Here is a 24,707-nt window from a genome sequence, read left to right as displayed (position 1 = left end):
CCACAAGAAAAAAAAAATATTACAAGCCCTCCATGAGATCCCTCATATTATAATCCCAAATCCATACTTTCTTCCTCAATGGTAAAAAAAAAAATCAAACTTCTGAATTTGGTTTGCTTATTAGCTTTTAATCAAATAAAATAATACAGAATGTACTGTTTTATGCTAGTCTAATTTCATGATATTTGCAAATTTCATACATATTTTTAAAGTGGCTATAAATAATTTTTATATGCATATCACTTTTGAAAAGATATAAAATCTATTTTATTAATTATTTCTATTATTAAAGCAGAGTTGAGTTGTTTTGGATAGTCCAGTTTGGAACCTGAGAATGTCTTTTGCCTGGTGCCTGATTGTTCAATTTGGAGGCCTGACCCCATATATGCTTGGCAAGCAGAAAGCTGGGATTGCATTCACATCAGCACATTTTGCCAGAGGTTGAGGAAGTGGCCAGGACAAATGTCTTGGTGGCATCTGGGGAACATCATGAGCAAACATCAGGCCTGCTTACTGTTATCTTGGCAATGATTGTTTAGTCCTGGCCAAAATGCTTGGATGCAGCATGGGCCCATGGAAAAATCCACCTCCCATCCTTTATCTGTTCATGAGGTGAGAGGGAGCCCAGTTCTTGTCTTGATGGGAGGCTCTGCCAGGGCCATGGATCACAACTCAGGTTTCTTTACAGCCGGCTCATTTGTAAGACCAGATCCAGGTCAGATCTATTCTTGAATGTATAGACAGGAATCAGCTTCCTAGGATGATGTGAGAGGGACAGCATTCAAATAAAATATGTTAGGAACCCCTGACAATAAAGAGTAAAAACACAAACAATATAAAAAATCAAACAGATGCAAGACCTATGAAAACATTTCACAGTAAAAAAAAAAAAAAAAAAAAAAAGTGCAAATGGTCATTTCCCACACAAAGAAGCATCCAACTTCAATGGTGGTTGGAAAAAATAAATTAAATTAAAAATATATGTGTTTTGTGTGACCATCAGATTTCAAAATTAAATGGTTCCTAATCCTATATCTTTTTCTGATCAGTAGTTTGTACATGCTTACACAGAGTATAAAGGACCAAAGAACTTTTGAAGAATAATTAAGGAATATGTGTCAAAACTTAAAAGATGCGTGCTTTTGCATATAGGATTCTACATCCTGGAAGGCATGTGATAAGAACACTTGAACATCTGCACCAAAGTGCCCACACTAGCCTGCTGTTGGTGGACATGTAAATAATAGCAAAAAAGGAGAATGAGGAGGAGGAGGAGGAGGAGAAAGAGGAAGAGAGAAGTACACATATGTGAGGAATCCTCTTGGTCATCCTGGGTTTTTAAGATAAGCCCCACCCCAGAAGGTCACAGAAATAAAACAAATCAGGGAACCCATGAGGACCAAACGAGCAGGGAACTAGAGGGAAAAAACACCCTCAGAGTGCCTTTCCTTTCAGTTTGCTGATGCTTCAGTTGAAGTCTCCTGGGAATCTTCCACAGTAGGATCTTCGTTTGCAGCTCTTCTCGCCTGTAGTACAATTTATGTTAAGTGTGTGGACATATCTCAACTTACTGTTTCCCTTGGGAGATGGGAAGAAAGAGTAGAGTCCTTGCTCATATTTGAAAGTGAAGGAAGCACTGAAGGTCCTGCAAACTTTGCCAAAGTTTCTCCTACCCTCATGTTATATCAGTACCCAACTCCAGGCAGTCCCCAACCCCCATAATGTTCTGATGCACAATCAAGATCCACTTTCATTTGGAATCCATTGCTATTCTACCTGCCACACACAGTTTCAAGATATCCCCATATCCCATCCAAAATGATCCTCCAGGTGTAGCATGTGCTCCTGAGTGAGGAATTCTGGAATATACTGTGCTCTTTGTGTATTTCTGCTGAGTTCCTCTACCCATGCTTGGAGAAGGCAGTAAACACAGAGTAAATAGGAGACACAGGGAGGTCCAAGGATGATTTCAGTCCTTCAGATGTCTCACCTTTGCCATTGTTTCTTCTGTCAGTCATGGTGTAGAGGCCCAGAGTCTGGAGTTGCTGGGGCTCCTTTGGCTGCATATTCACCTTATTTTTCTTATTTGAGCCCAAGGGCTGTGGGACAGGGCCCCACCTCACTCTTCACTGAGCACCTCCACATCTTTATCATGTGCCCTAAAACCTGATAATCCTTCCACATTCTCTGTGGGTTGAGAAGTAGGGAGGTCAGTAAGTCAGCATCCATCACAGGCAACGTTCAAAGGTTAATGTTAGGACAGGCTTTTTGGATTTGTGTATTTTTTTTTTTTTTTAGGACAAGACACAGACAAGTAGCCCATTAGGTCTCTGAAAACTCATAATGCAGTAGTCATATCCTCACCCATTATGAACAGAAACACAAGGAAAATGTGCCAAAAGGTGTAAGAATGATAATAATCCAGCTGAATTTATCGGCTCAGATTACAGATGCTGAATAAATTCTACAGAACACAGTGGAATCCCGGGATGACTGAGGTAAGGTAGAGGGGAGGTTCCCCTTTCCAGCTGCACTCTTTGCTGCCTCTAGAATTAGCAGTCACTTAGGTTAGCATTTTTTGTTTGTTTGTTTTGTTTGTTTGTTTGTATGAGACAGAGTCTCACTCTGTTGCCCAGGCTAGAGTGCCATGACATCAGCTTAGCTCACAGCAACCTCAAACTCCTGGGCTCAAACAATCCTCCTGCCTCAGCCTCCCAAGTAGCTGGGACGACAGGCATATACCACTATGTCTGGCTAATTTTTTTATATTTTTAGTTGCCTGGCCAAATTTCTTTCTATTTTTTAGTAGAGACAAGGTCTCACTCTTGCTCAGGCTGGTTTTGAACCCCTGAGCTCAAGCAAGGGCAACGGGAGCCTGTATCTACCCTATAAAATACCTGTGTGGAGTTTCAGTCTTGGATATATTTTATGCAGGAAGAAATATATCAATGCGGATACGCTCCTTTTATCTATTTTCATAAACCTTTACTTTATAAACTATATATTTGGCTCTGTGTATTTTTATTATCATTATTTTACTTTTATTTCTGTTTCCTACTATTTTTTCATCCTTTGCGATGACCTCTGCCTGAGAGACCTGATCAGAAGAAAGAAAAAAAACCTCTTTGCGGGGAGCGTAGCTAACTCCCTGCAATATAGGTATTGTCATTTTCCTTATATATTGTTATATTTTATTGATATATTTTTATTGATAGTTTACACTGGGATCATGCAATATTTCAATATATAAATTCGCTTATTTTTTATGTAGGAAAAATAAAAGCATTTGACTCTGTTTTGTTCTTTGCCTGATAATTTCCATATTATAGAGGATGACGTAAACATTCATATTTTCTGAATATTTTAAATTTTAGATAATTATGCATTTTATCCACATGTAATTTGTTTTAATTGCATGTGTGGCTTACAGGTCTGCTTTCTCTTCACTTCTTCTTCATCCCCACCATGGCTTCCCCAGAATGCGCAGCTTTTGTTGTAGTTGGGGAACAGCATTTTATTATCCTAGTAAATGGGGGCAATTCAATGATATCATTGATTCAGTTTGAAACCATGACAGGTCTTCAAATACAAGTGCCTACATGGGTAAAAAAATTAAAATTTACAAGTTAAAGTTGACAGGGCAGATGAAATTTTTTAAAAAATTGTTAAGTTAAATGGAGACCAGGTCTGAAGAATCCCTGAAATAGGCCTTATTAGTCACCTCAACCTTGCTTAGTTTGCAAACATAAGTAAAACTTAACTTGAGCCATTACTTGCAAAGGCCTATATTTAAAAAAAAAAACACATAAATTAAGCTCAACCAATCACAAGTAGCCAACAAAATTCTTATATAACTATGGTCTTTCTAACAAGATGTGAACTAAAATAAAATCTTAATTCCTCCCCCCCCAGCTGACTGAATGGACCACCCCTCATTGGCCAAGATATTAAAAATAATAAGTGAAAATTTTTTGTCCTCATATGAACAGTTGTCAATGACCTATAGCTTGGAAAACAGTAAATTAAAAAACAATGTAGAATGATACAATTTATGTTAAATTATTTTTATATTTATAATTTCATACAAAGTATCCAGAAAAATAAACACCAACGTCTTAACAATAATTTTTTCTATGAATGGAGTGAGTTTGGAGGAAAGGGAAGACTTTCACTTTATAAAGATCTGTATAATTTGACTTTTTTTTTACAGTATGCATTTCTTTATAATTAAAAAAAGATGAAAAAGTGTTGTTTCCATTTGGTAGGTGGGCAATAGTTTCATTTTCATCAGTATCTGTAGCATATGTTAGTTTACAGTACAAACCTGTGAAAGCCCAGAGGAAAAATTAACACAAAAAAATCACACCTGCAAAAAGTGAGTGGTTTATCTTTGCATGACAGCAAATGTTCAAGGTGAAGACTGGTCAGGATCCACCATTGCTCCAGCTCACTGGATAAACCTAGCACCTGCCAGGGGGAAAGCAGAGGGCAGGGAAGGCCAAGCTACAGCTTCTTTCCTCCCCGCAACTCCTTTTCATGGAAGTTTCCTATTACTAAGTAGAAAATGGACTCAGAATGCAATGTGTACCTTTGGGGATTCAGGTAGAGAGACACAGAATAGAATATGAGGTCATTGAACACACCTAGATGCAGAGCTCCAGGCTAAGACTCAAAATGCACCATGAACTTGTGTAAAGCTAAGATGTTACTCAACCTCCTCTCAGTGTTAATTTTCTAACCTATTAAATGAGAATTACATACCTACTTGATTAATTTGATTTGAGGGTTAAGTTCATTAAGGTATTTAAAAGTGCCTTCTACAAGTGTTCCCATTATTAAAAAAAGTAGTATTAGACTGCAAAACACACAAAAAGAATGATGTCAATGAGACCAAAGACAAGATGTCCAGCTTCCTAAGCAGCCTCAGCAGCATCAGAATGAGTGAGATCAAGTAACTAGAATTGTTCACAGCTCCACTGGAGTAGATGAACATGGGGCTACAACAAGAAAACTAGTGGCCAGTGTACATTGACTTAGGTAGTGAGGGTGGAATCCTGTGACACACAGTTACACAACTGGATCCCAGGAAACAACTGGAACAAACCAGAAAACCAAGCAGATATTTCCAGGAATGAGGTGAGCAGGGTAGGATCAGAGCCACAAAATCTAAACAGAAGACACCAAGCCACAAGGAGCACCCAGCTCTGTGAACAGCAGCTGTGGTTGCATCAGGACTGAGCTTCTGAAATAGCCACTGTGGGACTGCTGAGAGCACAATCTTTGTAGCCACGCACCAAACAGCATTGCCTCTGAACACAGATCACAACACCCTCCTCTCCATTAATCCTTCCTTTAATATGGTGGATACTCTTATGTTACAACATCCCCATCCATCACTTGTGGGATGTTGGCAACTCCCACCTAAAGAGGGCTTAGGAAGGAGTAGGAAGACAATACTTGAGGAATAGGAAGAGATGCATGCCCTTCACCATACAGACTGTCTGCACAAGCCTTATTTAAAATCAGAAAGGAGGCCGGGCGCGGTGGCTCACGCCTGTAATCCTAGCACTCTGGGAGGCCGAGGTGGGCGGATCGTTTGAGCTCAGGAGTTCGAGACCAGCCTGAGCAAGAGCGAGACCCCACCTCTACTAAAAATAGAAAGAAATTATATGGACAGCTAAAAATATATATAGAAAAAATTAGCCGGGCATGGTGGCGCATGCCTGTAGTCCCAGCTACTCGGGAGGCTGAGACAGGAGGATCGCTTGAGCTCAGGAGTTTGAGGTTGCTGTGAGCTAGGCTGATGCCACGGCACTCACTCTAGCCTGGGCAACAGAGTGAGACTCTGTCTCAAAAAAAAAAAAAAAAAAAATCAGAAAGGAGCCTTAGTATTGTCCTGTGGTCTCCTCCTTCTTTTGCCATGCTTATAGATGACACGATGATTTCTTTCCCTTTCAATACAAAAGTGCTGATGAATGAACATGTAATTATTTCTAAAGAAGTAAACTCTTCACAGAGTAATAGGGTCCAATTTCCATGGTCGGGTTTTTCAATTCTTTTGATAGAATCCCATAGTCAAAAATTACAAATGAAAGCTATTGGAATGTGTACTATAAATAAGGTCTTATTTTCATGTATATTAACAGCCAAGTTTTTACAGATTATATATAACACCATGAAAGCTGGCACCATCTGGGAATTTTTTAAAAACTGTCCCTGAGGGCATAAAAATTTAGGGACATCTATCCTTAAGAGGCTACATGCAAACAGAAGTTCTTCTGGATGTTTCCTTTCTCTAGGCAGAAAAATTCAACAGAACAGGAGTTAAGGTACATCCCTGACTACTGTCATCCAGGAGAGAGATATAAAACCTGACGGGCTTCAAATGCCCCTCAAATGCTCCATACCTTGAAAGTCACTTCCACAAAGCTGAAACACTTTTTCTGTTCTGAGGGATCAGGTCACTATCCGTGTCTCTGAGACACTGGCCAGTCAGGCCTGAGTTGAGATGAGGGGGATCAGTTTCAAGTGTAAAGAACTTGAACCATAATCACTTCCAGGTTGATTTGAGGCAGGGGAGGGCCTGTCCACGTAAATGGGTTGGTGAAGGTAGCCAACCACACATGCCTGGGAATTGGGGTTTTCCCTTCTGCTCTGAGCAGATCCTGGGTAATGCAATAATTAGCATGTCTCACCTTCCACATCTGGGTATCAGTGAGGGTGACAATTCCACAAAGGCACAGTCCATGTCATCCCCTGCAAAACTCTCAAGTTGTTCATAGGTGGGCCAGGTGATTGATTTCTCCTAAAAGCAGTGGAACTGTTGCTCTGGCTGGAGAAAGCTGGTGGGCGTGGGGCGGGGGGCGGTCAGCAGCACAATGGACAGTGTTGTGGGCATCACTCTGTTTCCATAGCAATTTAGGAAAGCAGGCGGCTCTGTGACCTGGAGGAGGCAAATAATCTGGAAAGATCCCCTGGTGCTGGTGGGAGAGGAAAAGGAGCTGTACAGCTGAAGGTGGAGCGAGCAGACCCACCAGATTAAGGTAAATGCAAGGTGTACTTCTCAGCCGCACACCCTCCTCACTGCCCTGCCTGGACTGGCCCTTTATCTCTGCCCAGAGTAGGTCATAAGGAGGGCGACAAGGAGGCAACATCTAGCTTCCTTTGGAAAAGGCGAGGCACGGACTTCCCTGTCCCTCCTTCTATACCTGCGCACTGCCCCCGAGCCTGGCGCATGCTGGGATTGTAGTCCCACAGCTCTGCAACCAAAGGCCTGGCAGCAGTGATGAGACTACAGCTCCCAGAATGCAGGGCGAGGTGTGCGGCTCCCTACCCCTCCTTCCAGGGGTGCGCATCACCCCTGAGCCCGATGCATGCTGGGATTGTAGTCCGGCCTCCCTGCACCCAAAAGGCTGAGCTGGTAAAGGATTAAGATACCCTGCAAGCCCTGCGAAGTCCCAGCCTTTGGCCCACCCCAACATGCATGGACAGAGCATTTTCACCTGGTGGACAGGAACCTGGCTGTTCTGAAACCTCTCCTGTCTGTGGTGAGTGAGCATAGTCAGGGCGACCTGTCTCCCCCATAAGTGTGAAACCACATCTTCAGGAGATGCCATTTTCTGACCTGTCTTGCCTGAAGTTTGATTCTGTACGGACCAGCTAGGGACCCAGGGGCTCTCTCAGTTTACTCAGCATTGCCATGGTTACAGTTGTCTTCCCCGCCCCTTCCATTCACCGTCCACTTGGTATTTCCCTCCACCCTTCCTCACATTCCCTTTTGTCAACCATGGCCTTTCCTGCCCCACCTCCTCTCCTCTGCCTTGCTCTTTTGGACGTGCACAATACTGTTCCTCCATAAGAATGGCACTGAAGGCCTATGGGCCTGGAAGTTCTCAGGTTTCTTGGGAACCAGGCAGAAAGTTCCCTGGTGAGTGCCTAATACTGTCAGTTCATTGCCTAAAATGAAAATACCTGGTCCCTGGTAACCTGGCACTTGCCTTTTCAATGCTCCCATTCTCTGTATTTCTCCAGGCTGCCACAAATCCCGCTCTGCACCCTGGGAGCACCCCTTGGATGACCAGATTGGCAGCATAACTCACATCTGGCTTAGGTCCCTTAGGGGGATGCTCCTGCCACTACCAGGAGGAAAAAACATAACAGGGGAGAAAGGTCTGACCCCTGATTGATACAGTTAGGAAACTCAGTCACATGGAAGAGACACCCAAAGCTGTTTGGAGGCCACATCTGCCACTTCTCTGACTCCCACCCAGGCTGGTTCCAAAGTCCTTGCCATTTTCTCTGCCCCTCCAAATACTTGGTCCCCATCTCCTGGCCTTCACACTTTCTTGATGAGCAGACCCTGCTTAGTGTGTTTCCTTTTGTGAAGATTTTTAAATTTTATGTGGAGACAGACAAGAAGAATAAATTCAAATATAATGGGGACTAGTGCAAGTTCAATTTCCTTTTATTTGAGGAACAAATGGATCCACACTGCCTGGTGGAGTTTCCACTGGGCTCCTCTGAACCCTAAGGGCTCCATGGCACAGGAAAGGGAGCTTTGTGGAGGCTAAAGTAACTCCTCTTGGATGCTAAAATGGCATATTTACTTCTGATTAACGCCTGTTCTGGGAATGCCTCGGAGGTTTTTACTTTATCAACTGCTCCGTGTGTAAGAGCACATATTACCATAAATCCAGCCCTTACATCAAAACAAACTTGAAGTTATCACACAAATTACAGGCCATGAAGTACACAGCATTGGTATTTTTGTCTTTTCCTGAAAGGTCAAATTTAATTGTCCTGCACCTTAACATGTATACCCTTTCCCTATAGTATATAAACACTGTATCTAGGGTGTAACAGCATGGGGATCCACCTGTCTTTTTGCTACCTATGACCATGCACCTGTCCATAAACCCCCCAGTAAGACCCTCTACTGTCAAACTGATTTGTCTGCCTCTTTATTTGGTTTCTTGACTTCTTCTGCATTTGGACATCACTTTGCATGTGTGGGAATTTTACAAAACAATTGATGAGCTAGCCACCACTAGTCCGATAACCAAAGTATAAATATGAGGAAGGAAGTTTTGGAGTGGAAAAACTGGGGTGTTACTCTTCATCTATTTCAGGTGGTGTTACCAATTTGTGAGATGCATGTGGACTACTGAGTACAGGGATGCTCCTAAAATGCCAGAGGGACTAAACAAGTTTTTAGTAGAAAAATGCATTACACCCTAGAGTAAGGAAGATAACCACGTGGCATTAACCATGGATTGGCCATTACTGGGAACTTTGCAAGTGGTCACAAAGCCAGTTATCAGCTGAGATGAAGGTACAAAAGCTAGGTGAAGAATTACTGTTAGAAAAGCATATGAAAACCTCCACAGTCATGTTATCAGTCAGCTTTGTGGATAAGTTTGAAACCGAGAAGCTACAGCTAGAAACTCTATCTTCCTGTTTTGTGCAGCTTGAAGGATGGAGGTGTGAGCATATGACAGTCCATCTATGCTCAACAATTTCAGGGACAATAAAATCATATAATTACTCTAACTGAATAAGCAGAAAGTTAAAAAGACAGGATTTGTATGAAGGGATTCTGCACCCTGGAGACATGAGATTTGCAAGAAATAAATTTAATGTACAGCAGAGAAACTCAGTTTGCTTTGAGAATTTGTGAGGTCCAGTTTGCTAGTACATCATCAATTCTTCTGAAATTTGTTTTGATCATTGTTTCCATTTTCTTCTGAAGATAGGTACACACACACACACACACACACACACATATGCATTTCTTCCTCTATAGTTCTCTTATACAGTTTATTTTTAGCTTGAAATATTGTATACTGCATTCAATGTAAATCTAAACAAAACATCTCTATGTGTTCAACTATCCCAGAAAAGGACCATGTGCAAAGAAAAATATTGCATAAAATTTTATGCATAGTGATTTAAAATTTAAAGGTATGGCTTTGAATTATGCTCCCATATACTCTTTATTGTAACTATATCAACATACCCATAGTTATAAAAAAGAGAAAAAGGACACAAAATAGTAACTATGAGAGCAATATTACAATAGTATTGAAAGCTTAGGTCCTCAAAAAAATAGATTACTAAAGAAGTTATTCCATTGTGTTACCCAAATACTACATTATTTTTGTCTGTTAACTACAATCTTGGACAACATAAGATAGTTTAACATTGGTGGCAAGGTAACATTTCACTCATTGCACATCACTGTTAAAACATTAAAAACCATTTAGTTTTACTAATCAAAACAAATTAATTAACCCAGAGACTAAATAAAGCATTTTAAAATCCACTATATGCTCCTAGGTCACAAGCACTCAAGAAAGATTATTTTCTGTCTACTATAGTGATCTTAGAGTTATGTTTTCTTTAAATTTAAAGATTGAGACTAACTATTTAGTGCACATTGATTTAAATACATATGCAACCTTTCAGATAGGAGTTATCTTCACTTTCCTCTGATATATGTGAAGATGTTCTTATTGCTATCACATCAAATAACATTCAATATTTCTATGTCCTCTAGCACATCAAATAGTATTTAAGACTTCTATTTCATTCTATTGTTCAGATATGTCAGTATTTTAAATAATTGGCCAGTTTTTTCTTACGTAAGGAGCAATTGGTAAAATGATTTATTTTGAAAATTTACGATGTTTTTCTCTTACTTTAATACAGAAGACAAAAACTGATTACAGAAGACAAAAACTGTGTACACTTGCACATTTCATTATTTTATGCTTCCAACACCAACATCATCTTTCATTATATTTTATTAATTTATTTTACATTTGCCATTAAACTTTCATAAAAAATTGATATTCATCATATACACCTAATATTGAATGGCCTCTCATAGCTCTGATGAAGAAACATCAGAACACATATTTTCATATAAACATTAGGAATGAAGGTATTATATAAACTAATTTAAGAATTGAATTACATTAATATTTGCTTTTCAAAAATTTCAAATGCTGTCTATGCGAACTACCCACTGAATATAATTATGCCTGTCTAAATATCAATGTTCTTGTTCTTTTGAAAAATATGATCAGATAAATTATCTAATTGCTTTGACTTCACATTATTCTGTACAATAAATACTCTGGGTTAGTGTAAAATCTGAAAATGTGCTTCAGCTTTTACTTGTGTGAATCCCTTGATGAACTTAGACTTAGGTTTGGATTAAATACTTCCATACATTGCACCTGTAAAGTTTCTTTCCCTATGAACTCTCTGGAGATGTCTAAGTTGTAGATTTATTTGGAATAAAAGATTTTTCACATGTATTACACATATTGGGTTTCTGTAGTATGAAGTTGTTGATGTTGAGTAAGGTGTGAACTACAGTAAAAGATATTGTCACATTTTTTACACTTGTAAGGTTTCTGTCCAGTATGAATTCTCTGATGTTTTCTGAGGCTTGAAAACTGAGTAAAAGTTTCACCACATTCTTACATTTATAGGGCTTCTCTCCAGTGTGAATTCTCTGATGTTGAGTTAGGTCTGAACGACGGTTAAAGGCTTTATCACATTTGTCATATTTGTAGGGTTTTTCTCCAGTATGAATGTTTTGATGTTGACTAAGGTTTGAACTAGAGTGGAAAGGCTTTGGCACATTCTTCACATTTGTAGGGTTTTTCCCCAGTATGAATGAATTCTCTGATGTTGTCTAAGGTTTGAAAACCGAGTAAAAGTTTTGCCACATTCTTTACATTTGTGGAGGTTTTCTTCAGTATGGACTGTGTTATGTTTTCTTAGATTGAATGGCTGACTAAAGAGTTTCTAACATTTATTATGTCTGTATGAATATTCTCCAATATGAATTCCCTGATTTTGAGAATATTTCCCTGACTGGGAAAAAGCTTCTACACATTCATTATATTTGTAGGAATAATCTTGAATATGGATATCCTCATGGCTAACAAGCTTTAAACATTGATGAAAGACATTCTCACATGTTTTACATTTGTACTGGTTCTCTGGATATTGACCTTTCTGATATTTTCTAGAGCATGAGACTGGGTTCAAGTTTTTTTCAGGTTTGTTGCATTGATAATTTCTCTCATCAATATAAATATCCTGGTAATTCTTTAGGGTTTTATTGGACATGTAAGTTTTTCCCAATTTTCTATTCCCTGATATTGATTAAGCAATGATGATTGGATATACTCCTCACTATACTGATCACAGCTGTAGATTTTGGCATCTGGTGGTAGTATTTGTTGGTGGAAGAATAATAAAGTTTCAATGAACGACTCATCAAATTGATCATATTTAGAAATATTCTCTTCAATTTTAAATCTCTGGTCTTCAGAAATATTTGAGTGAACACTTAATCCAATTTTATATCCAAAGTCCTGGGTTTCTCTGGTTATTTCAAAAGACTGCTTATTGCTTCCTTTAATATGTAGTGCTGAAAATAATTCAGATATAGTTTAAATGGCAGGCTGACTCTAGTGAGAACAAAGGTTAATAACAATTGCAGCAACAGAGAGACTGCACAACATATAGAATTCATCATGGAAGGTAAAGACTGAGCGCTTTTAACAAGAAATAGGTAAAGCTTTTTAGTGGGAAAATATACAGAGTACTCCAGAGAAGATACATCCTGCCAACAATTTGGAGAAGTGCCCAGAATGTCCAGTGTGGCTGTATGGTGCTAAATTTCCCCTGAACAAAGCCATTCAATAAAAGATGGAATAGGCAGCTTTTTTTTAATGACCAAAATCTCATCAAAAATGAACCAAGACGTCAAAATAACCAAGAAATATAGTCCAATAAAAGGACAACAATAATATTCAAGTGACCATAAAGAAGTGAAGATCTATGAAGTAATTTTATTTTTTTAATATTATTTTATTTCAGCATATTATGGGGGTATAAATGTTTAGGTTATGTATACTGACTTTGCCCCAGCTGAATTAGAGCTTCAAGCATGTCCATCCCCCAGACGGTACGCACCACACCCATTAGGTGTGTATATACCCATCCCCTCCTCCCCCTTCCCATCTGCCTGACACCCAATGAATATTATTACTATATGTGTACTTAAGTGTTGATCAGTTAATACCAAGCTGATGGTGAGTCCATTTAGTGCTTGTTTTTCCATTCTTGTGATACTTCACTTAGTAAAATGGTTCCAGCTCTATCCAGGATAATACAAGAGGGGCTATATCACCATTGTTTTTTGTGGCTGAGTAGAACTCCATGGTATACGTATACCATATTGTATTAATGCACTCATGTATTGATGGGCACTTGGGTTGTTTCCACATTTTTGCAGTTGTGAATTGTGCTGCTATAACCATTCTGGTGCTAATGTCTGCTTTATAGAATGCCTTTTGTTCTTTTGGGTAGATGCCCAGTAATGGGATTGCTGGATCAAATGGTAGTTCTACTTGTATCTCTTTGAGGTATCTCCATATTACTTTTGACAGAAATTGTACTAGTTTGCGGTCCCACATAAGATAATTTTAAAAGTATTTAAAATAACTTTTTTAAAGATGCCCTGCTGGCTTAATGAGAACACAGACAACTAAATAAAAAGAAAAAAAATGCATAAAGAAATTGAGATTATTAACAAAGAGATTTAAACTTGAATAAAACCCACAAACATAAAGTATGGAGCTGATAAATATAAAAACTGAATTTAAAGATTCACTAATGCAAGAGCAGACTTGATGTAGAAGAAAAAAAAAAACCCAGCTGCTTAGTAATAGGCCATTTGAAATTATAGACAAGAGAGAAAAAAAGAGAGAGAGAGAGAAATGAGCAGGGAGCATACCTGAAGAAATAATGTCTGAGAACTTCCTAAAGTTGAAGAAGATAGCAGAAAATTTAAAGAAGCTAAAACTACTCTAACTAGAAACAACAGAAAAAGACCCAAAACAAGACACATCATAATCAAAAATTTAAAAGTTACTAAGAGAATCTTGAAAATCAGCAAGAAAAAATGTGACTTGGCATGTACAAGAGCACTCCTATAGGATGATCAACAGATTTTTTAGCAAAAAAACCTTGCGGGCCAGAAAGGTATAGGATGATACAGTCAAAGTGTTGAAAAAATGACAACTAACAAGCAGAACACTATTTCTAGCAAAAATTAAAATTAATATTAGTTAAAAATTAAAAATTAGTTGAAAACAAAAAATTTCAAAGATCAAAAAAGCTTAAACAATTTATACTCAAGGGACATACCCTACACAAATTGCTAAAAACAGTGAGTTCTTCATAATGAAAAGTAAAATATTAGCCACATAGTTATGTGACTATATCAAGTTCCATGGTAAATGTAATTGTGTGCATACATATAGTATTCTGTGTTATCATAATGATGGTGAATAAAATACTTTTAATTCTGCTATAGATTTGAATAGGCAAACCCTTAAAATAACCACAAATTTGAGTTAATGGATACACAATACAAAAGCATATAATCTGTGATATCAATAGAATGCAATGTAAAAAGGCAGGGACTTTGTATTCAGTTAAAGTTTTCAGCTTAAAATAGTTTGTTATAATAGGCAGATGTTTAAAAATAATTATAGTAAACACAAACAAAATATCTATGGTATATACACATCTCAGTGCTCTTGGGGTTTTAACGAAAAAAGAAAAACATAATAAAATATAGTAGATACACAAAAGGAAATGAAAAAGGAAAAAAAACATGTCACTACAAAAATCAGCAAAACACAAAGGAAGACAGTAAAAGGAAACAAGAACAAGATAGCTATAAGACTTACAGAAATAAATAAAATGCAAGTTATTCCCTTTTGTTGAGCCTAAGAATACTGAGTTATAGAAATGCCCCTTGTATTTCTGGAGACAAAATTTGATTTCAGAAGTCAAAAAAGGCTTTGCCTTAAAGAAAAAATAAATGTGTTAGTTCAAAAGCTGCCTCGTCTCAGGAGGGCGTCTCGCTGGTCAGTAGAAGCTGCACTTCAAAGAGACAGTTGTAAACTGGGCCTTTGGTTCTCATCTGTTTTGAAAGACAAGGCAGGCCTTTCCCTTAGAACCAAAAGGTTGCCTGAGCTGACAGGCGTAGACCCCCAGAGATGAGATCTGATGAGATAGATATGCTAATGCCCAAGCCGGGCCCAGAAGGAACCATGCGGTTAAAGTAATTATCACAAAGCACAGCTCATGTTGACTTCTGAGATCATCTCTGTCTCCAGGAACACAATCACCGGAGCCAAGATGTCTCTGTATTTTGCTAAAGTAATAGCCTTATCATAAAACTTAGAAGTTTGCCCCAAGAAGAATTTATAACTCATTGTTCCCCTAGTTAGAGTTAGTTAAAGGATCTGTAGTAGCCTTTTAGGAGACTTTGACCCTACAGCACATTGCCTGTTAGTATGAAAATTCTGTTGCCGTTGGAAACCGGAGCCTGTATCTACCCTATATAATACCTGTGTGGAGTTTCAGTTTAGGATATATTTTATGCGGGTAAAAATATATCCATCCGGATACCCTCCTGTATCTATTTTCATAAACCTTTACTTTATAAACTATATCTTTGGCTCTGTGTATTATTATTGCCATTACTTTATTTTTTATTTCTGTTTCCTACTATTTTTTTCATCCTTTGTGATGACCCCTGCCTGAGAGACCTGATCAGAAGAAAAAACCTCTTTACAGAGAGCGTAGCTAACTCCCTGCAAACTGGTGTAGTCAACTTAGAGATCTGATCAGAAAAAAGAGAAAAAAACCTCTTTGCAGGGAGTGTAGCTAACTCCCAGCACCCTTTCAGTATTTACTTTCTCTAAAATAAATTAAATCAATCAAAAGACATATTTTGTCTGAATAAATTGAAGAAATAAGATCCAACTCTATGCTTTCTACAAAAGACCTCCTTTTTTGGGGTGGGGGACAGAGTCTCACTCTGTTGCCTGGGTTAAAGTGCCGTGGCATCAGCCTAGCTCACAGCAACCTCAAACTCCTGGGCTCAAGTAATCCTCCTGCCTCAGCCTCTCGAGTAGCTGGGACTACAGGCATGTGCCACCATGCCCAGCTGATTTTTTCTATATATTTCTAGTTATTCAGCTAATTTCTTTCTATTTTTAGTAGAGACAGGGTCTCGCTATTGCTCAGGCTGTTCTCAAACTCCTGAGCTCAAACAATGAGAGTGCTAGGATTACAGGAGTGAGCCACCACACCCGGCAAAAGACTTACTTTAGATGTAAGGGCACAGAGGATTGTAAGTAAAAGAACTGAAAAAAGTTATTGAATGCAATGTCAAATACTCCCACATTGACAAAATATATGTTACGTCAAAAATTGTCATAGGGGACAGCAAAGGGCATTATATAATGATCAAAGAGTCTATTGATCAGGAAGCTATCACAAGTATTAATCCTTATGCATCTACCACTACAGCTCCCAAATATATGAAGCAACTTTTTACAGAATTGAAGCAAGAATCAGACAATATCACAAGAACAGTAGTATAATTTGATAACATCCTTTCCATAATGAAAAGAAGTCAAGAGACAACAAAACAAAATGAAACAGAAGATGTGAACACTATAGATTACATCTAAAAGTCTTATACTGAACTCTCCACTCTACACACTATTTTTAAGCAAACATAGCACATTATAGCAGATAGACAACCTGCTAAGCCACAAAACAAGTCTCAACAAATTTAAGCACATAAAAATCACACAAAGTATTATTTCTGACTACAATAGAATAAAAATAGAAGTAAAAATCAAAAGGAAAGTGATATGTCCACAACTATGTGGAAATTAAACAAAAAACTACTTGAAACACTTATTTTTTCAAAAGCTAAAAGATTTAATATTATTAATATGTCAATGCTACCCAAAGTGATCTACAGATTTGATGAAATCTCTGTCAAAATACCAATGCAAATTTTTACAGAAGTGTTAAAATATTCTAAAATTTCTATGGAATCTCAAAAGATTAAAAAAAAAACAGAAGAAACAATATTGTAATAGAAAAACACAGAGGCAACAGATTTTCCAATTTCAAAACATATTACAAAGCTATGTTATTCAAAACAGTGTGGTGCCAGCATAAAGACAGACAAATAGATGATTAAATACATTTAAAAACCCAGAAATAAACACTCATGTATAATAAATATATAGACAACTTATTCTCAGCAATTCTCACCAGAACTTCACAGTCAGGAAAGGACAGTCTCTTCAATAAATAAGGTTAGGAATACTGGAAATCCAAACTGGACAAATTAAAGTTGGACCTTACCTTGTACTACACACAAACAAGAACTCAAAATAGACTGACTTATTTTTTGTAGCCTTTCTAAATTGAATTTTTACATTTCTATTTTAGTTTACTGTTAGTGTAGAGAAATAGTATTAGTTTTATGTTGATTTTGTATTCTGTAACTTTACTGATTTTTTAAGAGTTCTAACAATTTGGGGTGTGTGTGTAGTTTCTTAGGTTTTTTTTTTTTAAATATAAGATCACTTTGTCTGCAAACAGGGACAATTTGTGTTCTCACTTTCCAGTTTAAATGATTTTAGTTCTTTCTCCTCTTTTTCTCACAATGGCTTCCAATACTATATTGAATAGGACTGGGGAAAACAGGTATTCTTGTCTTGTTGGAAATCTCAGAGAAAAAGTTTGCAGCATTTCCCTGTTCATTATGTTATCATTTTTTTATATATGGCCTTTATTGTGTTGATATACATACCTTGTATACCTAATTTGTTGAGTGTTTTTATTATAAAGGAATGTTGTCAAATGCTTTTTCTGCATCTACAATAGCTGTAAAAAATTAAGATATCTAGCAATAAACTTAAAAAGCTGAAAGATATAGATACTAAAAACTATAAAATAGGGATGAAGAAATTGAAATACACATGAATAAATGGAAAGTTACCTTTTGTTAATGGATTTGAAAAATAATTTTTAAATGGCCATACTACCCAAAGTGATGTACAACTTCAATGTAATTTCTATCAAAATACCAATGACATTCATCACAGAAATTTTTAAAAAATCCTAAAAATGTATATGAAACTAGAAAATGTCCTAAATAGTGAAAGTAATCCTGAGCAAAAAGAACAAACCTGAAGTCACAGTATATGACTTCAAAATTTACTAAAAAGCTATAGTAACCAAACAGCATGGTACTGGCATACAAACATGGATGGATCTAAAGGACATAATGTTAAGTGGAATAAGCCAGACACAAAAAGACAAATACTGTATGATTGTACTCATGTGTGGTATGTTTTAAAAAAAGTTGAGATCATAGAAGCAGAAAGTAGAACAATGGTTACCAGAGACTAAGGGAAGGGGACGATGAGGTGAGGTTGGTTAACAGGTACAAAATTACAATTAGAAAGAAGAAACAAGTTTTGGTTTTCTATTGCATAGTAAGATGAAAATGGTTAAGAGTAAGGTATTGTATATTACAAAATAGTTAGAAGACCAGCTTGTGGATATTTTCACCACGAAGAAATAATAAATGCAGTAGGTAATGAATACACTAAATATCATGATTTCATTATACAACATATATATGTGAAACATCAAATTGTATCCTGTAAATATGCACAATTATAAGTGTCAATTAAAAACATAGACAAAGACTTAAATGTAAGACCTAAACTCCTAGAAGCATATATAAAAGGAAAGCTTCATTACAATTACCCTTTGTAATGATTTCTTGGATATAATATCAAAGTTATCACACAACAAAAGCAAGAATATGCACATGGTACTACATCAGTGTATCCAAAATATCTCAAACTTATTCAAAGCAAAACATGGAATAGATATTTGCACATTTGCAAACATTGCAGCATTATTTACTAAAGACAATACCTGGAAACAAACAAAATGTCCCTTTATCGATGAGTAAATAAAGAAATGTGGCATATACATGTAATGGAATATTATTTAGCCTTAAAAATGTTCATCTTGACACATATTACCGCAAGGACAAAATGTTGAGGATAATATGTTAAGTAAAACAAAGCAGTCATAAAGAAACAGTCACTGTATTATTATACTCATAAAGTATGTGAAGTAGTCAAACTCACAGAAAGAGACAGTAGAGTGATGTTTTTCAGGAGCTAGAGAGAGGTAGAAAGAATCATTTCTTGTTTAATGTCTATTCACTTTTTGTTTAATAAGATAAAAATGATCCAGAAATATGTTGAAAAACTATGTGAATATACTTAACACTACTAAACTGTATACTTAAAAATGTTTGATATAACAATTTTATGTATTTTACCACAATTAAAAATTTGGCTACCTAAAGAGATAATTAGAAAACTTTTCAAAAATCACCTTCAAATAATAAAATTGTTTCTCTCATAAAATAACATAAATTCAAACAATAAATACATTGTGAATTTAAGACTATTTCATTCACCACTCACATAGATAGGATAAAGCAATCACTGATAACAAACCAGCACACGCACGCGCACACACACACACACACACACACACGCACGATAAGTCCTGAACAAGCATGGACCATGTAAGTCCTGAACCATGTATGAGCAATTTTTATAAAGTCAAAACACACACAGATATTTTATAGGCAAGAGACATATGCCCAATGTATATAGAAATCATGTACCACATTATTTTAAGTGTACAGAGCTAAACATTATCATCCATTTCATAATATTCAGGCTCAAAATAAAAAATACAATGCACTCATCTGAGAAATCATACACTCAAAAGAAACACAGTAATATGGACTTGAAAACAAGAATAAGAGAAATTTTGATACATAAAATACTGAAGATAACATAGATATACTATTTAAAAATGATTCTTTTGTCTTTTCTCTCTGTACTTTAATGGATGCAAATAAAAATAATTCTTTAGCAATAAATTAAGACCCTGTCTCAAAAAAAATTAATGCTTTCGATATCTACAATTTTTAATTGCATGCTGCCATGAAGATTGGTGCTAGTTTTACATAAAATATAGAAGCAATAATACAGCCTTCTGAAGTTAAGAAATGCTTGGCATTTCCAAATGAACAACATAAATGTTGTAAAATATGGTATAAAAATAAAAAGTAAGGTTTTGGGATTAAATTATGCTATCATTTAAATATAGTCTGAGAAAATGGATATTAATTTTAATGAATTCTTCTTGCCTACAATAAACTTGAACTTAACTCCAAACATTTTAATAAATATTTGGTGCCCACTAGTAATCTAATTTGCTTCGTACATAACAGGTAAATTTAGCACTTTATTTCAGAACTTTTGAATCTAAGAACCATGAACAAATTTGACATATATTTCAGAAAGTGAAGCATATAGCAGAGTAACATAAGCGAGATGACAGAATAGGAGGTCTCCCAGTCATATCCCCACAGCATAATGTGATAGCCATGCTCAAACAAAGCAGCCTTGATGGGAGTTTTGCACTCCAGGTCAGAGTTTTTGATACCCTGGTTGAGCCCAAGTTTGAGGAGGGCCATTTTGAGAAAGCCAGACCATGACCAGGTGGCAGACTTGCCAATAAGAGTCCTGGCAAGAGAATAAAAAACGACCACATCCCACTTTAACCTAAGCTATAGCCCATTTGACCTTGATCTTGCCACTAGCACCATCTGTCAAGATACACAGGAAGATTCATATCCACCTGAGTCTCAGGTGAACAGGCCTGCAGACCTTGGTCCTATCTTTGGCCACTGAATCAGCCTAAAACCCACCTTTTTCACCTCTCAGCCATGGTATGGGAAAAATCCTGCCCACATAGGAACACTCAGGGAAAACACTCATCTGTGCTCCTGAATATAGAACCGCTAAGAGAAAAAAAAATAATAACGTTACCTTTGGGGCCCTGCTGACTTCTTAAAATACTATTGAAAAACTGCCATTTCGCTCCTCATCACAAACACCCATTCCTGCACCCTCTGCTTTTGTCTTTACCTCAACAACTCAATGCCAAAAAGCCAAGTCAGACCTGGAAATTATTGTGGGAAAGAATAAACGGTGCAGACAAACCCAGGCATGCCTCGACCCTCTGTGAAGAAAAACCACAAGATCAGCCCCCAATCTTCAAGTGAAGTCAGGCAGGATTTACCTCCGCCTGCCAGGGAGATTTCAGTTCAGGAACATTCAGCCATTTTTCATTTTGTTGCTCTTGGAATCTTAAACGTTTTAAAAGAACTATTATTATTTTTCAAAGGTGGCAAAAAATGAGTCCTAAAGGACTGGCTTTCTCTAAATCTTAGAGAACCAAGGCAGATCTTTAGGAAGGTCCAGTAGTCTCCGCACAAGGGGTCCCTAAAAGCCGACTAGCCGACAGTGGGTAGTGGGGAAAGAGCTGGCCCTGGCCCCTCCCTGCCCCCAGGCTTTCTTGCTGACCCTGACAGGCCATAAAACTCCATCCCCAGGGTGGCTCCTCTGTGGTCCTTCACACCTCCCCAGTGAGGAGGAGGAGGAGGAGGAAGACCATCCCCCCGTCCCATTTGTTGCAGGCTTCCCCCACTCCCCACAGGCAGTGGCCCTGGGAGCAGGACTGCAAAAGAGATGGGGACACGTGAATGATGAGCAGGATTGACTTTTAAAAAAATATGCTAATACACTAAAAAAAGTGAGACATGAATTTTACATATTGTGCGCACAGAAAGGAAGCAGCAGATAGGCACTTTCTACACGTCTGGAAACAAGAACATGAAATGCTGAGGCAATGCACTGGACCAGACACCTGAACCTGAGAAGGCCAAAGGTTCACAGAGCCCCCAAGAAGCAAGTGTGCACAAGAGCGTGTGCCTGTGCGTTTACACGTGCGTGTGCGCAGTAGCTGTTACCATCCACTAGCGCCTGTCATTTGGGAGATACAGACACATTAGGAAGAATAGTAAGATTGTGATTCTGTTAATTAAAAAAAAATATCTCTTTTCTTCTGATAGGTCATAAGCCATGGTAAATTTTCAATTCAACCCTCCAGAAAAATTAGAATCCTAGCAGGCTAACACAAATCACCTCTAAGTGGGATGTCAGGGAACTTCACCCAAATCATTTCAATTCCTTTTATGTCCCCATAATGCTGGTGCCTGCAGACCTCGAATTCTGTCCTCTTCTCACAACAGAGAGAAAAACACGTATCAAAATGCCCACAATCTCTACTCCTGCAGCTTGCAGAGAATTTAGCAGAAGATGGCCTCACCTTTGTCTATTTCTGAGGGATCTTAGTGTTTTCTCTTTTAATTTCTCTTAGTGTGGTCAGTGGCTGATTACATTTTTATGATAATATTTATAGTTGAATTGTGAATGTCCTGAAGAATGTTTTCTATTTTAAATTGCCTGTGCAGCAAGGATGTAGATCCAATTTTTAGGAATGTCTCCCTTCGTATTTTGGTTAAACAAGTAACACACGTTGACCAGGTGCAGTGCCCCGTGTGCCAGCAGATGATGCCCTTGGTGCACATCAACTCGCACCTGGACCGCTGTCTGCTGCTCCACCCCGTGGGGCACGCGGAGCCCGCAGCCGACCTGCACAGCGCCAGGGAGCGGGCCAAGGGGCCCTGGCCGCCAGCGCCAAGAGGCGGCAGCTGTCGGAGAGCTCCACGCTGAAGCAGCCGGCCACCCCGACAGTGGCTGAGAGCAGCAAGGGGGAGGGCGAGGAGGGCGACGACGGCTGCGAGACCCAGAGCAGGGAGAGCTACGACGCGCCGCCCACGCTCAGAGGCGCCCGCCCCATCCCCGACTTCCCGGTGGCCGCTCCAGCAGCCCCTGGAGGAAGGGGTCCGGAAAGGGGCCGGCGGCCGCCCCTGCTGCTGTGGGCAACGTGTCTCCGCACAGCTGGGACGAGGCTGAGGCGCAGAAGGAGGAGGAGGCCTTGGGCAACAGCAATGGCGAGGGAGACGCGGAAGCAGACAGCAAGGACAACCCAGGGCACTGGGATGTGGAGGACGCCGCCACTGCCGCCGCCACGTGTGGGGCCAGCAGCGGGGCGTCTGCACCCCCGCGCGGTGGCCGCCAATGAGATTCCATAGATGCTGGAGGGCAAGCGGCTGGCCAAGATGCGTCCTGACTCGCTGCAGGACTACATGGGGCAGAGCAGGGCTGTGGGGCAGGAGACCTTGTTCCGCTCGCTCTTGGAGACCAACGAAATTCCCTCGCTCATCCTTTGGGGGCCACCGGGCTGCAGCAAGACCACTCTGGCTCACATGATAGCCAACAACAGCAAGAAGCATAGCACAAGGCTTGTGACATTGTCTGCAACAAATGCCAAGACAAATCATGTGCGAGATGTCATAAAACAAGCTTAAAATGAAAAGAGCTTTTTCAAAAGGAAAACCATCCTTTTAATTGATGAGATTCATCGGTTCAATAAATCTCAGCAGGACACTTCCTTCCTCACGTGGAATGTGGGACGATCACCCTGATCGGGGCAACCACTGAGAGCCCTTCCTTCCAGGTCAATGCTGCTCTTCTGAGCTGCTGTTGGGTGATTGTTCTTGAGAAATATCCAGTAGAGGCAATGGTGACTATTTTAATGCGAATGATCAACTCACTGGGAATCCACGTCCTAGACTCTAGCCGTCCCACTGAACCTCTGGGCCACAGCAGCAACAGCAGCTCTGAGCCCTCCGTGATCACAGAGGACAAAGCAGTAGACACTCTTGCTTACCTCAATGACGGGGACGCCAGGGCTGGGTTGAATGGACTGCAGCTGGCTGTGCTGGCCAGGCTAAGCTCCAGGAAGATGTTCTGTAAGAAGAGTGGGCAAACCTATTCTCCCAGCAGAGTTCTGATCACTGAGAATGACCTGAAGGAAGGCCTGCAGCGATCCCACATTATGCATAACCGTGCAGGAGAGGAGCACTACAACTGCATCTCCGCCCTGCACAAGTCCATGCGGGGCTCTGACCAGAACGCCTCCTTCTACTGGCTGGCTCGCATGCTCGAGGGAGGAGAGGAACCGCTCTATGTAGCAAGGAGGCTCCTGAGGTTCGCCAGCGAGGACATAGGTCTGGCAGACCCATCTGCGTTAACACAAGCAGTTGCTGCCTACCAAGGCTGTCATTTTATAGGCATGCCTGAATGCGAGGTGCTTCTGGCCCAGTGTGTAGTCTATTTTGCCAGAGCCCCAAAGTCCATTGAGGCATTCAGCGCCTACAGTAACGTCAAAACCTGCCTGAGGAACCACCAGGGCCCTCTGCCCCCGGTGCCTCAGGGCCTTCTGCACCTGAGGAATGTGCCAACCAGGCTGATGAAGGATTTGGGCTACTGCAAAGGCTATAAGTACAACCCCCTGTACAGCGAGCCTATGGAGCAGGAAGACCTGCCTGAAGAGTTGAGAGGAGTTGATATTTTCAAGCAAAGGAGGTGCTGACTCTTTTAGGTTATGACAGCAGAAGGATGTTTCTTTTTTTAGGAAGGGCCAGAAAGAAGGAGTAACTGGACTGTGAAGTTGGTTACCTGGTAGAAGTTAAAACAGACCAACATTTTGTGCCAGAAATTTAAGAGCTCTGTAGGTGGACGCACAGTTACTTCAACTAAATGTGTGACATTGAAATTGTGTTCATTTGCACTCTGTGCAATGGTTATGCTTATGAAAATCTGGCAGCTTTGTGCAATGAATTAATGTTATAAGGAATTATCTGTTTTGTCATAATATTTAAGTCATAATGTCATTTCAGAATTCAGTTCTGTAGGATTTTTTTTCTTTAAAAAATGTATATT

The 24,707-nt window shown here is 39.1% G+C and overlaps 1 pseudogene; it reads left to right on the top strand.

The window, feature by feature from the left end:
• Nucleotides 1–24,357, top strand: part of LOC138378751 (ATPase WRNIP1 pseudogene) — a 30,583-nt pseudogene extending 6,226 nt beyond the window's left edge.
• The last annotated feature ends 350 nt before the right edge of the window (nt 24,358–24,707 follow it).

This window comes from Eulemur rufifrons, chromosome 30 (assembly GCF_041146395.1).
Source record: "Eulemur rufifrons isolate Redbay chromosome 30, OSU_ERuf_1, whole genome shotgun sequence".
Taxonomy (NCBI): Eukaryota; Metazoa; Chordata; class Mammalia; order Primates; family Lemuridae; genus Eulemur; species Eulemur rufifrons.
Note: the sequence above shows the minus strand (reverse complement) of the source record. Positions and strands in the feature narration are given on the sequence as shown.